The sequence below is a fragment of the Amblyomma mixtum genome, chromosome 1 (assembly GCF_055824585.1).
Source record: "Amblyomma mixtum isolate Tamu chromosome 1, ASM5582458v1, whole genome shotgun sequence".
In the NCBI taxonomy this organism is placed as follows: Eukaryota; Metazoa; Arthropoda; class Arachnida; order Ixodida; family Ixodidae; genus Amblyomma; species Amblyomma mixtum.
This window is the reverse complement of record NC_143012.1, coordinates 287,933,320-287,947,425: the sequence shown is the minus strand read 5'-3', so window position 1 is coordinate 287,947,425 and position 14,106 is coordinate 287,933,320. Positions and strand designations below refer to the sequence as shown.

The following is a 14,106-nucleotide window of genomic DNA, read 5'->3' as shown; positions in this document are numbered from 1 at the left end:
AAGTTACGTCTTCTTACTAAGCCATGGTCGCCAAATGTTACATACGATTTTAAGAAGGATGTAACACCTGGAAAGAGGCCTTTTCGACATCAATGGCTGGGAGATTACGCCCCCTGGCTTGCGTACTCAGCGACAGCGAAAGGCGCTATTTGTCGTTTTTGCGTCATTTTTCCTCCACGTGTTCACCGGGGTACTCAAGGAAGTTTTATCGTGCGCGCTTTCAGTAACTACAGAAAAATGCACGAGGCGTGCAGGGATCACGTAAAATCCCAATGGCACCAGGATTCAATGACGGCCTCACAGAACTTTATGGATGTGATGAAAGGCAAGCAGCTACCCGTTGTAGAGCAGCTGAACAGAGCACTGCACGCGCAAGTTGAAAGGAACCGTGAGAAACTATTTCCAATAGTTTCCACCATTGTCTTTTGCGCGACGCATGACTTGCCAATTCGCGGCAAGCAGTCCGATAGTGGAGTCTTCAATGATCTGCTCGACTTTCGTGTAGAAGCTGGAGATACTCTACTTCAGGAGCACTTCGCTTCTTCTGCTGGCAATGCCAAGTACACTTCTGTCCGCGTCCAGAACGAGATCATCACAATCTGTGGCGACATCCTGAAAGAGCAGATAGTTACCGAAGCTAACAAAGCGTTTGCTTTTTCCGTTCTTGCTGACGAATTTCTGCAGATATTTCAGGAAAAGAGCAGATGTCTATAGGCGTTCGCTTTATTGACAAGGCGGGAGCCGAAGTGTGCGTTCGAGAGCAGTTTTTGGGATTTGTAGAGCTGGAGCAATTAAACTCTGCTTGCATCGCCGCGGCAATCTTGAAGTTTTTGACGAATGTCGGGCTGATTCTTTCGAACCTCGTTGGACAGGGGTACGATGGATGCTCTACAATGACTGGAAAAGAAGCCAAGGGCGTCCGCAGAATTTTTTGCAGGGGGGGGGCCCCATTGGTTGTTGGCGCCGGAGGGGGGGGGGGGGCATGTTCGTAGCAAAAAGGCACTATTTGCGGTATGAATTTATTTATTTATATATAAATAAAAAATAAGTGAAATACACACATGAAATAAAAATTACAAACAGCAAATTAAAGTGTGGCTAGGAGAGATACATTGCAGTTTATCAACGAAGAAACAATTAAAATTAATAACAAATCCAAAAATATACTGCCACTTCGTGGAGAAGAGTGCTCAGTATTGCTGCATACGGGTTCTCGACTCACCCGGATTGATGACCAGCACACAGCACAATATGGTCACAAACACGCAACTACAGTCACTCAGTCAGTCTTCCTTGAACAGCAACTGTAGACTCCACGGATTTTTCTGGGCGAATTGCGTGATTACACGGGTGATAAATTCATTTCTGTGCTTCATTACACGCTCTCGGTGCACACTCGTCACACACATTGATTGGAAAAACGGTTGAACGCGCACGTTGAAAACAAAAGATGTCTATACATACAACGAAAACTTATTTACAAGATAAATGCACGCTCGCAGCTTCATACACCTCGCTCCATCTTCCTCGCGCATCCGCACAGTCGAGCAACCGCACGCACACTGCTCGCCGCTCGTAGTTTTCTCGTCCACTGTCTTGGTTGTTCTCAGCTTCGTTGACAAACGGCCACTAAAAACACCGAAGCACAAATACAGAGGCGCGCACACGTGCAAGGGCTTACTTCCGTGCGACTTCCAAGGGGAAGGGACACTCGCCACTCCGGTAGGAAAATTTGTTTTGTGTGTTTTTATGGGGTTCAGAGCCCCAAAACGACTCAGGTTATGAGGAACGGAGTAGTACAGAGCTCCGGATAATGTCGACCACCTGGGTCTCTTTACCGGGCACTGACCTCGCACAGTACACAGGCGCTGTTGTCATTTGAGGCCCAGCCAGAGGTGACAGGCGAGCCAGGCAGGCGCCATCGGGCTGCGTTGACCAAAGGCGCTGGTTTTCGGAGAAGACGCAAGGGACGCTGGTGTGGGGGCGCCTCTGGAGACTGCGTCGCCGTGAACAAAAGATGCTAATCTCCTTTGCCGAAGATTCTGATAGCGGCGCTTCTACCGCACTGCGCTCTCCTGTGGATCGGAGGCACAGCGAGCGGCGGCGGCGCCAACTGATCGCCCGCTTTCCCATGAGCAGCCCGACAAAGCGGGGGTGGACACGGCTGATTTGTCTTTCCCTCCTGAAGAATTCATCGGTGGCAGGCATAACGAAGGCGAAAACAAGATGCACTGTGCACTGTCTGCCTCCGTGTCGCTATCTGTCTAGAGATCAAAGAAACAGGCACCCATTTCAAGACGGCTTGAAACACATGCTCGCCGGTGCCGCTGTATGTCTGCCACAGGTCGGCCTTCAACAGAGCTAACGATGGCGTGGTTTGAAAACGGCATAAAGACGCGTGCCCGGACGCGGCATTTCGCAGATGTGACCCAAAGCGTGGAAGCGGAGCTGCTTTTACCCTTTTGGCTGAGCCCACCACGGCCCCTGGCGTGCGGCCATCACTCACGGTTCGAGGGAGTGATTTTCCAGGGGGGTGCAGCCGCCCCCCCTTGCCCCCCCCTCCGGACGCCCATGAAAGAAGCTGGAGTGAACAAAATTATACAAAAACAGTTCCCGAAGGCACTATTTTTCCACTGTGCAAGTCACAAACTAAATCTCGTCATCAACGATCTGAACGACGTCTCTGAAATTCGAAACACAATTGGCATAATCAAACAAACCATAAACTTCTTCCGCGAGAGCGTACTCCGGAGAAAATTGGTGCCGAACATTCCGATGCTGTGTGAGACAAGATGGTCTGCAAAATATAAGTCTATTAGGATCTTCTCTCAGCATTACGTGGCCATAGTCGAAGCACTCGAGGAGCTCGCGTCCACGGAATCATGCTCGTACGCTGCAACTAGACAACGAGCTCACATCCTCTACTGCGCAACAACAAGCTCATCTTTCATCGTCTGCTTGCATATTGTAGCGAAGTACAGCGCTCGGCTCGAACCAGTTACGAACATTCTGCAAGGTGTATCCATGGACTTCCATTCTGTGCATGACCACATCACTGAGCTGCAACGTATTTTTCGCGGCCACCGGACGAACGCTGTAGAGGAGTTCTCTAACATCATGAATGCAGCAAGGGAGGCAGCCAATCACTTAAATGTGGTGATATCTGTGCCAAGACAAGTCTCTCGTCAGGCCCACCGAGACAACTACGGGATTCAGTCGCCGGAGGAATACTACCGTGTGGCAATATATGTGCCGTACTTGGACTCCCTCACTGCTTCTTTAGCTCGGCGCTTTTCTGAAAGCAATGAGAGGAGCTTCAAACTTCTCCAGCTGCATCCATCAAAAATGAAGCACTTGAGCCGTGTTGAGTTCGCTGTTCTCGCCGAAGAACTCCAGTGCTTTTACGGCATCGACAACTTCAAGGAAGAGGCCATCTCTTGGTACGAGATGTGGTGCAACAAAACTGGGGACCCATCAGAAATAACTTACTGCGAGCTTCTACATCAGGCCAAGACATTCTTCCCTGGTGTTGCAAAAGCCATTGAGGTGGCTCTGGCTTTGCCAGTTACTACCTGTACGGTCGAACGCTCCTTCAGTACAATGAGGAGAGTGAAAACGTGGCTACGCTCAACGATGACAAACGACAGACTGGACGGCCTTTGTATGATGAGTGTGCACCGAGAGCGTGTAATGAAGCACAGGAATGAATTTATCACCCGTGTCATCACGCAATTCGCCCAGAAAAATCCGAGGCGTCTACAGTTGCTGTTTACTGACTGACTGTCGTTGCGTGTTTGTGAACATATTGTGCTGTGTGCTGGTCATCAATCCGGGTGTGTCGAGAACCCGTATGCAGCAAGACTGAGCACTCTTCTCCACGAAGTGATAGTATCTTTTTGCATTTTTATTAATTTTAATTGTTTCTTCGTTGATAAACTGCAATGTATCTCTCCTATAGCCACGCTTTAATTTGCTGTTTGTAATTTTTCTTTCATGTGTGTATTTTACTTACTTATTTTATTTATTTATAAATAAATAAATTTACTCCGCAAATAGTGCCTTTTTGCTACGAACATAACCCCCCCCCCCCTCCGGCGCCAACAGCCAATGGGGCGGAGGGCGTATTCAGAGGAAGGTGATCCTCGTTGCGATTGGCCAACCGAGAATAGACGTCACTGCTCTACTCTACGTCACTCTGTGGGGACTTTTGGGGAACACTGCGCTTCAACCGACAGGGAAAATCTCAACTCTTCTTGAAAATCCTTGCTCAATATCCCAAGGTATCCCAAGGTGCATTTCTTGCTCGCTTGTTTTTTTATTTTTTTTGGAGACGGACACGTGCGATGGCGTTGCTTCAGCGGTTTGCGACAAGGCGTTCATCAATACTAGTAATTTAAAAACACCCATCAAGGATATTCATAGGGAAGGACGCGGTTGTTGCTGCGACGCGTCTTTTCTTTTTGTCTTTCCTCTGATATCTCCTCTATCTGCACGCGGCAGCGGTGGTGGCTCGGCTCCAGCCAGTAGGCAGGCCCATGCAATTTCCTTTTCATCGTTCTCCCGGTCACAACAACAACATGTAGTAATGCACGGCCGTTCTTGTGCGACTTACGTCCGAAGCATTTTGTCGCCCTTCGCGACCTGCGACGGTACCACGACTTCGAGGAAGAGGTGGAGAATCTAGTCTTCGACTCTAATAAAGGTAAGAAACGAAGTCTGCATGCACGCACGCTGTGATTAAAGCAATAAAGGGCCAAAGCGGGATGCAGTCGCGCGCTTAGATTACCGATTGAAAAGTTGCAGTTTATTGACTTTTCGAGTGCGCGCATTTTAAGTTTGTAAACACAAAGCGCGTTATTTTTTTTTATTTACGGGCTTACACTCACCTGGGGAAACTTGCACGTGGTTTTGTGCACAAAAACTTAGCGATGACATGCACGTTTTTTAAAGGCACCATGAAGATTTCAATGAGCTTAGTCTAGTGCAACAGATCTGCAGAGGTAGCCTTTGCGGGCATTCGAGTGAAATGTTTAACGTAACGTACTATGTAACCTTTGAAAGCCATGACTTGTCATAGTCATTTTGCACTTATTTGTAATGTAAGGTGTATAGTTTGTACAAAGTTTAGGTAGTCATAGTTTTGACTCCTTGTAGCGCCCGGCGACGCTATAAAGCGCCGGCGCTGAGATCGGCGTTCCCGCGCTAGAGGAAAATAAAGATGAACAGCGCGTGCTGGGCGTGCACGCCCGGCACGGGCAGTTCGGAACTAGAAGCCTGCCACGCTGGTCGTCTCTGTCTGGTGCTCCGCCGCGACCCCGCAAAATCCTCAACAGTGGTGACCTGGCGAACCGTGCCTTCTATCGCCGCGGCGTTCCAGCATGGCGTACTGGCAGCACCCAAGTTTCGACCCGCCGCTCCCGGCGTTCCGGCCTGCAGGCGTCGGCGGGTGGTTCGCCCAACTGGAGGCTGCGATGTACCTGAACGGCATCACCATCCAGCCGTTCAAACACGAAGTCCTTTGTGACATCCTCCCGGCCGACCTCCTGCGTCGGCTCACCTACTCTGCTTTCGGCGGCCGGCCATACGATGAGCTGCGTGCGGCCGTCTTGGCGTACTTCGGCTCCTACTACGTTCCGCCGCCGCTCTACGACGCAGCGGACCCGTTTTCGCCGCCGCCAGCCTCTGGCCCTGCACCGGCCTCGCTCGCGCCCACGCAGCCTTCATCAGAACCCGGCCCGCCTCAGCAGCCCCTCGCCGCCTCGCCGCCACTCCCGTCCAGCGTCTCCAGCCCGGCTGTCTCTCTCGACGCCACACCAGGTGGGATTCGCACGAGCTCCGCCTCGCGTCCTGCTCCCACTGCTATCCGACCCCCGTCTCTGGCTCTGCCTCCTTGCGCTTCAGTGGCCTTGTCGCCAGAGCCTCCTGCAGCCAAGGACGACTCTGCGGCAGCAGCCGTGCCGAGGCTTCCGGCATCTCCATCAACCTCGTCACTACCGCCAACAGCTCTGCAGGCCTCTGCTGTGAGGTTGACGCCGCCACCGCAGCATATGCCACATACCAGCCAGCCATCTGATGTCGCAGTCTCAGCTGCACGGCCTGTCACTGCAACAACCTTTTTGCAGCCACCTACAGCCGATCATGCCCACACGCGCATCGACACTGGCGAGGTGCTCCGGACTGTCACTCCCGTTTCATCCAAGCACCTTGGATTGAGCCCAGCAACTTGCTCCGGCATCGTCACAGCTGTCACCGTTGTGTCGACGGTCCCACCACATCTGCTGTCAGTCCATGGAGCCGTTTCGGCCGCTCCTGTGCTTGTGATCGCGTACACGGTGCGTCAGATCCCCATGGACATCAGCCGGAACACTCCAACATCGCTGACACTTGTGTCAGCGGGCAGCACTACAGCCGGTGACGGCCTGACCATGGCCTCCCCTGCCTCCATGTCCATTGTCAGCTCGCTACCCTGCATCATTCGCCCGTTGCGCAGCAGCCAGGCTCGTCCACCTGAGCCCGTGCCCTCCACCCGACGGCTCTTCCCGGACCCTGACATGAACTTACTGGACACTCATTCCCTCCTCTCTTCCACCGAGTCCACATTTCGACGTTCCGTCTAGGCGGGGGGCCCTGTAGCGCCCGGCGACGCTATAAAGCGCCGGCGCTGAGATCGGCGTTCCCGCGCTAGAGGAAAATAAAGATGAACAGCGCGTGCTGGGCGTGCACGCCCGGCACGGGCAGTTCGGAACTAGAAGCCTGCCACGCTGGTCGTCTCTGTCTGGTGCTCCGCCGCGACCCCGCAAAATCCTCAACATCCTAATCATTCTGAAGTGTAGCATGACTCAGCACTTTACTAGTAACATAAGGTGTGCAGAGTTTGTACAAAGTTGCGTAGTCATGCCTTGCACTCATGACTCGTCATTCTGCAACATAGCATGACTGTGCACTTTAATGCTTTGGCATTCTCGCTGGTAAGCAGTCTTGTGTGTGTCTGCAGAATTTTTTTTTTTGGTGTCCTAGCTCCTCCATAAGCAAAGTGACAAGCAGTGCACTCTCTTTCATATTTAAAGTGGCCACTGCAGGAAAAAAACTGGTCCTTGCAGCAGACTCGCTGCTACAGGCCTTGCTTATGCTTTGTTGCAGGCACCTGCAATGTCTCGACAGGACACACAACATTGTCGCGGCATGCACTGGCTTAGCAGCGCTGAAGCCATGGCAATCGCAACACGCAGAGGTGTGTAGGAAGAATGCCCAGCATTGTTCTGCCTTTAGAAGTCAACAGCGCTGACCTGAATTTGTGGTCAAAGGACAGGGCCATGTAAAAGGTTGCTGTGCAGGAATGAGTTTTTGCAGGGTGTAGTAAAATTGAAATACTTCCATGTAACAGTCCGTGTAATAACTTGACCTGAACTTAATAATTTTCTCCAAAAATTGTTCCCCATGCGCTATAGCAGGCAAAAAGTGACTGATAAATTTTTAACAATAAAAAAACTGGGAAATGCAGTTCTGCACTGCAGGCAAAAGGCTAAAAATTTGAAGCTAAATCTGTGATTGTCATGCGCACTTGGCAGAGCGCCAGTAGTAGTGCGAGAGTACTGCATATGTGCCCACTCCATAGCACTTGCATTTTTCATTAGTGTATGTAAAAAGTACAAACTTTAATTTGGCCTTGCTTTTCAAAAAATAAAAGTAGTGTGATACACAAAAAATTGACTGAGAAGTTTTGCCGAAATTTTATAAACGTGCAAAAGCAGAATTTCATGAACATTGCCTTGTCTTGTTACTTTACTGTTGGCTTTCTAAGGATGCCTTATGCCGTTATTCATGTGCTATCATTGTGTACACGTTTTTATCAAAATGGAGCCCACCTTTGTTCACGCCTCAATTTTTAAAAATTTCTTTTTAGTCATGAGTGGTCATGGACTTATCATCATATGTTGGCATCGTGTCATAACTATGTTACAATGCTGCTGTGAGGCTGTGGTTGTTATGTCGCCGTTGCTATGCTCTTGGCACAAACCCACATACATCGCAGGATCTTGCTCGGGGTTTACCGTTCGGAATAGTGCTTTCACACTAATAATTAACTAATACTATGTGGAGTGCTTAGTTATGTTTACAATCTTTCCGTTTCAGGATTTTGTGCCTGGAAAGACAGAGAAGAAAGCAAAACTTGCTGCCATTTTATAGCTTCTACAGGAAAGAAGGAATGTGCACCAAGGGTTTTTAAACGCTACCTGCACTGCCACCGTTTCGGCTCGTACGAAGAGCTTCCTATAGAACAGTGCCAAAGGCAGGAAAAGGGGCAAGGAAGCTGCAAAATCGGCAAACACTGCTTTGCTACTCTAGAGGTCATGGAGAAAGAGGGCAAGGTATATGTAGTGTTTCAAAAGAAACACTACGGACACTTCAATGAGGCCTGCCACCAAAGGTGTCCCAGGATGATGCCAGAGTGCTTGCAGGTTAGCCACTCCTCTTGTGCAAAGCATTTGTGCATGCTGTGTTGACTGTACCGGAATGTGAAAACGTTTAGAAGCTACACTCCACCAACCTTTCATAAATGGGAGACGAAAGTGCAATAGAAATGTATTTTAGGGGGAAGATATTGCTCATTAACTCGAGTGATCATTTCAATGATTTTTATTCTTCTGCGATGCATCTATGGCACAACAGAGGTGGGACAACATGAAAATGCCTATTGTAAAGTGGGAGAAGGCATGTCCCACAAAACGAGGGGGCGGAAGAACTTATAGTAGGGCACAGCTTAAGAACCCAGCGGTCAATGCCCCTCAAAGGAAGCCTGCCATCCAATGGCGTCGACCGATTCTCATGATGTCATGGTTAATCCTAGGGGGTAGCACTGCAGGAGGGTGGCAGATGAAAGGGGATTAGTTATGGCTTTAATTGGATTAACTGATGAAAATCAGCTGACGCCATTGACTGGGGGGGGTCTTCTTTAAGGGCCATCTGCCACTTCGTTCTCGAGTTGTATCTCACTGTAGTGCAATTCACTTGAGCCTACTTGGTCGCATCGAAGGGTGAAAAACAATTGATCCACGGCACATTGCATGCACAGCACAGTCTGTACGAACTTCATGCCGTTTAGTTTAGAGATGCTTTGTGGAAGGGGTCCAGTCTTTCAAACTGAACATAATTAGGAATGTCATCTAGCACTGAACTACTTCAATGTCTGTTCTTTTGTTTTTCTGCTGGTTTCATTGACTATCCTAGGTCTGTCGCTCAATCGGCTGACGTTGAACTTCATCCGTAAGAAGTCGGCTTGAGCTCTATGAAACGTGTCTTGAATGACTGACAGTTGCACTCGATGCTAGCCTCTTTTTTTGGCTGCCTGTCAAAAGCGTAGGCATTTTGTTGCTGATCAAAGCAACGCCACCAGTCTAATGGTTGTATAAGGGCCATGTTTTTTTTCATAAGACAGATCGTCTGCAGTGAACTTTCATTAATTCGAATTATTTGGCTGTTTTGGCACTTCATCAGTAACGCTCGCAGGAACGGCTGTGGTTTGAGTGTTCAGCTACTAAACTGGAGTACCCGGGTTAGAACCCGGCTGCGGCAGCTGAGTTTCGATGGAGGCAAGAGGTGCCCACGTGCTGCGCAGTGTCAGTGCCCAAAGATCTCCAGGCGGTCGAAATTATTACGGAGCCCTCCACTACAGCACCTTTCTCTCTTGCTTCTTTCACTTCTTCTTTCCTTCATGGCATGGTTGAGGCAGTTACTGCACCATTTCCTTTCCTCAAAAACCACTAATATAAAACACAAGCCTGCACAAGAGTTGAAATCGCAAAAAAAACGAACAAGCAGCATTTATATTTCAGTTTATGTATGACTGGCATGCCCTCCAATTGTCTCTGACTTAGCAGCAGTCATTCAGGTATTGAAACTGAAACAGCATGAGAAAAATATTCACTTAGAAATTATTCACCTGGCATAAGTGAATGCTACATTGTGACTCGTGCACACTATTGTCTTGTGCAAACGTCCAAAGAAACAAAGATCGCGTTCAAAAATTTGGTGTCTCTACTCCTTTAAAGGTTGCTGTCAGGCGAATTGGTGCATTTTTTGAATATGCAGAATGAAATGGGACAGGATGAGAAGCACACGTCCTTATTCTTTTCTTGTCCACATTTTCAGTGCTGTTATATTCTGCATTTATAACACGCTGTATATAACTTCCCTGTTTTGCATTGCAGTATGCAAGTTTAAACACTCAAGCTCATAAAAATAAAGTCCATCTGGCTTTGAAACAACCATTTTGTCGTGTGCTTTGCAGTGCCACAAAAGTTAAATGAAAGTAAGATGAACTGTGTGTCACCTGTGAAAAGGAACAAAGTGCAAGACGAAGGAATCCGACCAGACGTATTTGTCACTTTATTACATGGCTGTAGGCAGATGAACCACCAGAGATGTTAACAGTTTTTTTCTGTACCATTTTCAGGCCGGTTAGCAGGAGTGCCAGAAAAAACCATTGTGCACAACATCCGAGCAGGTACAAGTGGATCAAGCCCACGGATGCAACTTGTGACCACTAAGGACCTCCGTAACATTGCAGATAAGTTTAGGATTGGCAAAACAGAGCAGAGAGATTTTAAGAGTGTTGAATTATGGGTCGAAGAAAGGAGGGCAGAAAATGAGTCACCACTGTTGTATTACAGGAAGAAGGGTGACCCCAACAGTCATGATGGTGACTTTGAGCGAGCATTAATGACGTTCCCACAACGAGAGCTCCTTTATGAAATGGGGGCAGCGAAACTGTGCATTGACTCCACCCATGGCATAAATAAGTACTAATTCCAACTGACAACCCTGCTTACAATTTCTCAAGATGCCTTTGGTATCCCGTGTGCCTACTTGATTTCAAAAAGGGTGAACACGGGCACTGTGGTGAGGTTTTTCGAGGCCATCAAAGAAAAAACACAATACCATGTCAGGCATTTATGTCTGATGATGCCCCTGTTTATGGCAGTGCACGGGAGCAGGTGATGGGTCCCTTGAGGAGTTGACTGCTTTGCAGCTGGCAGGTGCTACACAACTGGAGCACGCACCTGAATACAGTCACAAACAAGGACTGCAGGTGTACAACAAGGGACATGCTGCACACACTGATGAAGTGGACAGATGAGACTGACTCTCAACAGTTGCTCCCTGCACTTCTTGGTATCCACTCCAAAGAGCATCAGCTTAATTGCCTTTGGCTTCGTCAGAAATTTTGAGAAAACATACGCAATGAGGGCATGTCAGTGGGCTTACTGCTATAGGCAGTACATTGGATTAACAAAAAATAATCACTTGGAGTCAATGCACAAGGCACTGAAGTACTCTCACTTTGGTGGCTAGGTAAATGGGTGATTGAATACATTAATCAAAGTACTCTTCAATTTCACATCCGAGAAACTTTACAACAGGTGTCAAAGGAGGAGCAGACCACCGCAAATCTGCCCTATTTAGGAAGCATAAAGTGGGGATTGAGCTTTCTAAGTCCAGTACTGAGAGAGTGGGAGATGGCCAGTGGCATGTAAAGTCACAAAGTTTGGTGAACTTCAAGCACACAGTGGAAAGAACTAGCAAATCGTGCAGTGGCTGCGAGCTTCATAGTGAGCAGTGCAAGGCTTGCCACAACATGTACACATGTACGTGTTGACCATGCAACGCATGTGCACATGTGCAAGCACATGCATGCTGTTGCTATAATGGAGCTACACTCGTGCCAGATGCACAGCAGCCAGAAAGTAGCATCTGACTGTGCTGGCGTTTGTAGGCCCTGCCAGCTGAAGATGGCAGATTTCAGGTGAGGGATTAGGATTGTGTTATGAGCTAGTTGGCGGGCTATTCTGACAAAGTGCTTTAGCATAGCAAGCTCAAGACACAGCAGGGAAGAGGAGTGCCATTTGCTAATTTTCTTGAAGCCCACATGGTCATGAGAAAGGTGCGCCATCATATCCCATATCAAGCAGCACCATTGAGGGTACACTACAGGCCTCTGGTATTTCTTTTCTAGTCATTCCTTTTTCCCGAAACTTTCCTCCTAGGAATGGAGAACTCATCCCGCCACGGCGCCTCAGTGGCTCTGGCGTTCTTAGACTGCTTACCCGAAGGCTGTGGGTTTGATCCGGCCATGGCGGCCACATTTCAGTGGAGGCAAAATACAAAGATGGCCATGTGCTGTGCAAAGTCAGCGTGCATTAAAGGGCCCCAGGTGGTGTAAATTAATCCAGAGACCTCCATTATGGTGTCCCTCATAGCCCATGTGTCGCTTCCGAATGTTAAACACGACAATTAAGAAATTGAGATATTTCAGGCCCCTCATTCCCTACTCAGAATCTGCTTGTGTGAGTACGCCCTCTCTGGCACTGCTCAACAGAGAACTTCCGACAATTGGCAAACATTTTTCATCTTTGGGAAATTAGTGCACTCATTTTCTTGTTCATACCTGCCTTGCATTCACTATAATTTTATTTCTTCGTCATCCCTGCTTGATTTCATTTTGTCTGCATGTGATGCACTCAGAGAGGCATGCGCTCTTCAATAAAATTAGTATGAAGTGTCACTCCATGCTGCATTCCTCTTTGTTGCGTCGTGCTGTCGCAGTGCACCACCCTTTTAGGACATCTTGAGAAAAACAGCGCTTGCAGACAAAGGACCAGAACAAGAAGGGCACAAAAAAAAAACAGCGCAGTTGTGTGTCCTTCTCGTTCTGGTCCTTTGTCTGCAAGCGCTGTTTTTCTCAAGGTGTACCCCAGCCAACTCGCCCAGCAACACACCTTGCCTTTTAGGACAGTTGACAATATGTGGTTCTACAGTTCCGCAATGCATATGAGAAAAAGTATTCTTGACAAAAGGCTAAGCCGTAGCTGTCATCTTGCACACTGAAAGCTGCAGCGCAAAACTACTATTCATCTTATTTTGCAAAGAGAATACTGCTGCAACAGAAAAACAGTATTACTCATTTTTCAGAGCATTGCTGGTGCAATTTGTGACACGAACTTATATTGCCATGGTAGAAACAGCCGTGAATAAGCCTTCCCTCACATGATAAAGCACTTCATAAATGAACTTGCTTGGCTCTTACACAGTGTCTCTCCACCAGCCTTCCAAGCAATGAGCCTTCTGTTGTGTGATGGGAACACTGTGCCAATTTTGTTGCCTAGAAATTCTAAAATGCCCCTATTTGTCGAGAAGGCAGCTTAGATAAAACATATAGTGCCCAGTTAATGTCATTTCCTTTTTACTCATTAATGAAAAATGCTTCAAAACCCAACTGCAACGAAATTATAATTTGGCTACAATGCCTGTTAATGTTCTGGGTGTGTCATAAAACTAATTGCAACAAAGTTTCATGCTTCTGAGAAAACTGACTCTGTTGCTACAAGTGTTTAAAAAGCTGTGTAGTAGACAATGTGGCATGTCCATATAGGCAGATACGGATACCCGAGTGCCATACGGCCTCATGTCTGGCCCATTGGGAATGAACAGATTAAGGACAGTGTAGAGTGAAAGGCTAGGGGCTAAAATGTGGCTTGGCCGTCATGGGTATGGTGCTGTGGCAAAGTTCTTAGGAATTTGTTTCAATCCTGCAGATGCTGATTTCTGTTTCCATTTCAGGTTTCTGTACACCATATTTACTTAAATAATGGATGCATTTGCATAATAAATGCTTTCCCTACATCAATCATCAAAATCTGGGGAAAGTTCAACTGACCACACCATGTTTTACACCATGTAATAAATGCACCAAACTTACCATTCTAATTTTTTCCCACAAGAAACTGCATCCATGATGCAAGTAACTGCGGTATTACAGGTTACAGAATGAAGCACTGTCAGCCGTATTATGTGGCCGCAAGACTGCCTGGCGCCATGTGAAGAGGAATGCTCCCAAGGCTCATCACATCACATTTACTCCAGTATCTAGATATGGCACCCGTTTCATCCTGCACGTCACATTCACCTCGGGCTGGTGATAGCCTGCCAGCTAGATTAAGAATGTCGCAAATAAAATGTCTACCTAACTGAAAACTGCGGTTGTATATATCGGAGATTTTTATTGACTTGTGGCAGTCTACCTGGACAGGTTATGGTAATGCAAGGCAG

General features: G+C 47.9%; 1 long non-coding RNA gene across 1 annotated transcript; it reads left to right on the top strand.

Moving 5' to 3' along the window:
* The first annotated feature begins 4,427 nt into the window (after window positions 1–4,427).
* On the top strand, window positions 4,428–8,423 carry LOC149371974 (uncharacterized). Its single transcript, XR_016286946.1, has 3 exons — window positions 4,428–4,702; window positions 7,141–7,231; window positions 8,134–8,423. It is a non-coding gene; the product is annotated as an uncharacterized LOC149371974 (long non-coding RNA).
* Window positions 8,424–14,106: the final 5,683 nt, after the last annotated feature.